Source organism: Populus euphratica, unplaced genomic scaffold (assembly GCF_000495115.2).
Source record: "Populus euphratica unplaced genomic scaffold, PopEup_1.0 scaffold53.1, whole genome shotgun sequence".
NCBI lineage: Eukaryota > Viridiplantae > Streptophyta > Magnoliopsida > Malpighiales > Salicaceae > Populus > Populus euphratica.
In genome coordinates this window covers 293,302-297,687 of record NW_011499934.1, presented here as the reverse complement: position 1 = coordinate 297,687, position 4,386 = coordinate 293,302, and positions in this window count along the sequence as shown.

Below are 4,386 nucleotides of genomic sequence, written 5' to 3'. Positions count from 1 at the left end.
CCGCTCAGACGTCAGGTGCTCAAGATATAATGGCCATATATCTACCATAATGTATAGTGGTTTGAAATCTCTCTAAACCGTAACGTCGTTTCAGCCTTAGAGACCCTTATCTCTCTTTTTTTTTTTTGTTCTTTTTTGTGCTTCATATCAAAAATCACGCAACCTACTTCCATAATAGAAAATTAGATTTTTCTACAGCCTCCTCACAATAATGTCATGCGTACTGTCTTAGTCAAATTTGTCCTGTATATAAATAATTAATTTTAAATAAAAATAATAATTTATTTACAATTATATTAACAATTTATTAGAAATAAGTTGTAAATTAGAAATTAATGCCAACCTCAAATTTGTCAAATCATGCATCGATTTGAGGTATCCATTCAGAATGTCTGGATACCTAACTCCATTTAAATAACAGAATCTCCATCGATAATTTAAACACCGATGATATTACTCGGGCGACCTCAATGTTTGTGAACTTGAAAAAAAAATTAAATTAATAAAATATTGATTAGTTGTTCATAAATTATGTTATAATTAAAAAAAAACTAAAACCAAAACAAACTTACATTAAAAAGGTTGTCATTTCATTGTGCCTTGTACTTGCGGGTAAATTAATTTCACTGCGAAGGCACGCCACCTCTGCGCTATGAAACCTCGCTAGAAGAGACAACTTTGGGTGATGGCACAAGTACCTCTTATTGAGAAACACTTAAGGATATGTCATCCTCGCTGCTAAAAAACTAACTACGATCATATGTGAGCCACGAGCTGTGGATTTTGTTCTACGCATCTACATAATATTATATGAATAATTATATAATTAAATTCAAATATTAAAAAAAATTTGGCAGCACCTTCCCTTTACTGGAGACTACCCAAACTTTTCAAACCTGCAAATATTAACAATAGCCATAACCAATTGACCTCATCTATACTAATCTTGTATATAACATAACATTGGTAATTAAATTTATTCCAACATATTCAATTACTAATTACAAGGTAAATTTAACAATAACAATTAAAATTCAATAAATTATTCAATTATTACGATAATACAAACAATAAAATATATTCAAAAAAAAAACTATAGACTAACAATTAAAATTAATGGAAATAATTAAACACAAATCATGCAATAATAGAGTAAAATTGATAGAAAATAATTAAATATTTTCAAACATATTCAATTACTAATTACAAGATAAATTCAACAATAACAATTACAATTCAACAAATTATTCAATTATTATGGCAATACAAACAATAAAATATATTTAATAAATTAAAAAAAAAACTATAGACTTTAGGAATGAAATATGCTTACCCTAATAATATGTTTATTTCAAGACTTTATCTACATTATAAAAATACACCAAAATAAAAAACATAACAAAAATAAGAACAGCAAAAAGAAAGAAAAAACATTCTTGAAATAAAATGAAGTAGAGGAAACACTTACCTTTTAATTTGCAAAAGATTCAAATAGAGATTACAAGCAAAACAAATAAAAGTCTTGAAAGGAGGAAATGAGAAGAAAAAATAAAAAATAAAAGGGGAATAACGAAGCAGATGAAAAAATAAACTAAAAGGGCGGTCGCTGGGATTTATAGCCCATTTCTACCAATGAAATCATCGATGGACATTAAAAAAAAATATTATTTTAAATTATTTTGTCAGTGATGTTTTGAAAATCCATTGGAAAATTTTGAATTTTACACCATCATTTTTAAATTACCCACCATATGTTTCACAGTCCGTCAGTAATTCCGTTGACAAATACATGTAGTTAGATATGTATTTAATGCCCTATCTTTTGAAATTCGCATTGTCCATTGGATATTCATTTGCATAATGTTCGATGATATTTGTTTCAAACCTTTCAAGGTAATTAACATTCAACTTGCTGTAACATATATCTCTAAAGAAATGATTGATCTCCGTGAGTGCATCCAATATCCCATTTGACAACAAATCACGAAAAGCTAATGGAATGAGTGTTTGTATAAACACGTGGTAATCATGACTCTTCATTCCATACAATCTGCATTCCTCCGTATTAATCAGTCTTGATATGTTCGAGGCATGTTCATCGAGAAAACACAAACTCTTAAGCCATTTATAGACTAGTAGTTGTGTGTTTTTCTCTAACATAAAGCTTGCTCTTGGTTTTGTGACTCATGACCCATCCTAAACCAATTTCATATTTTTAAGGTTACATAACAAAGTTATGTTCAATTTAGCTTTAATGTTGTCCTTTGTCTTCCCCCTCATATCCATGACAGTGTTGAAATATTTTCAAACATGTTCTTTTTAATGTGCATAACATCAAGTTATGATGGAGCAGATTGGTCTTTCAATAAGAAAGCTCCTAAAAGATACTTTGCTTTACCTAACTATAGGTCAAACCAAAATTAGAAAACTTATGCTTACCTTATTGAAAACCAAACACAATGTCATCATACTCTGATACAATATCATGCAATTCTTCACCAAAAAAATATGTGGATGTAACATCCTTTTCAACTCTGCCAACACATAAATCTTTTCTGTTTTTTCTGTACCTATGGTTCGGTGGCAAGAAATGACAGTGATAGTAAAAAAAAAAGAAGCTTTATCTCCGTTTATTAGTGTGAATGCCTTGTTGTTTTCCATGCAGTATGGACAAGCTAGTTTTCCATGCGTGCTCTAACGAGAAAACATTCCATAAGTTAGAAAATTATTGATAGTCCACATCAAAACCGCCTTCATAAAAAAGTTATGTTTCCTTGATATATCATAAGTCAAAGCTCTGAAAGACCACAACTGCGTCAACTCATCAATCAACGGTCAAAAACAAACATCTATATTTCAGCCCGGGCTTCTCGAACTAGGTATGATAGTAGATAAAAACATGAACTTTAGTCTCATACACATTCCCGGTGGCAAGTTATAAATTGTGAGTATGACTGGCCAACAAGAATAAGGAGCAGCAAATGACCTAAATGGGTTGAATCCATCTGTACACAATGTAAAACACATGTTTTTTTATTCAACTAAAGAGTGATGATGCACATTGTTAAAGTGTTTCCACGCTTCGCTGTTAGAAGGATGCACCATCACTTTATCAACCATATCATGTGATTTCTGCCATGTTATATGCTCAGCAATTTTCAATGACATGAATAACCTCTGCAGTATAGTGTGATTAGGAAATATCTAAGTTTTTTATAAGCTACTAAAGTCTTTTCCCTGCCAATTCTAGATTTGTAACGAGAATACCCACATGTCATACACTCGGTCAGCTCAACATTTTCAAGGTAGTATAACTTGCAGGAGTTAGGGCACATGTTAATTTTCTGGTATCCTAAACCGAGGGATTTCATTATGGATTTCGCAGCATAGAAGTTTTCTTTCATTCTATTCCCTTCAGGTAAAATGCTTTTAACTCATTTAATAATTTTATCATACCCGACCTCACTTAACTCGTCATCTGACTTAATGGTGAATACCTATGCTACGACCGATAATTTACTGTGGTTTATGCAGGCATCCCATAATGGTTCATCAAAATCATTCAATAAATAAAAAAACCTAGTCGCATATATATTAGGTTCTCCTTCTATGATTAGATATCGACTGACATTACCATGATTCATTCTCATTGCATCCATAACCATATTCTTGTAAGGATTAATGTTGTCATTTACAACTTCATGCACATTACTAGTACTAGAAGTTAACTCAACCACCCTTTCTCTCATGCTCTTATTACGAACAAATACTTCTCCATGTACATACCAATAGTAGTAATTCTTCATAAACCCTTTGCGTAAAAAATACATCATTACAATATATAGATGCATATACTTTTTATTTTAACACTTCCTGCATGGACACCTAACACCGCCTCCAGTAAATTCTTGGGAATAGATGTTATGAAATTAATAAAACCCTGAACCCAGTTACAATAATCCATCCTACGCAATCTTTAAGGTGAATCTTGATACATCTATAAACGATTATCCATGACTTCTATCGAACCTCTATAAAATTATGATGATAACATATATTAATTTACGATGTTAGGTAAATAAATTTACAAAATTATTGGTTTACCTTGAGATTATACAACAAACTACTTACAACTTCTCATAAATATTAAATATTCATCATCAATTATCAATGTCCATACAAATTTATACATATAAATTTATACATATAACATTGATAAAAATTAAAATGGACTCGTTAAACAAGCTATTAATTATTTCAAAACAACATATGTAATTCAGTAATTTAATAAAGTTTCAATAATTTACAAACAAATACAATTTTAAAAAATCTAAAACAAACCATAACAAGTACAAAATTATAAATTCATATACTACAAGTTTGTTT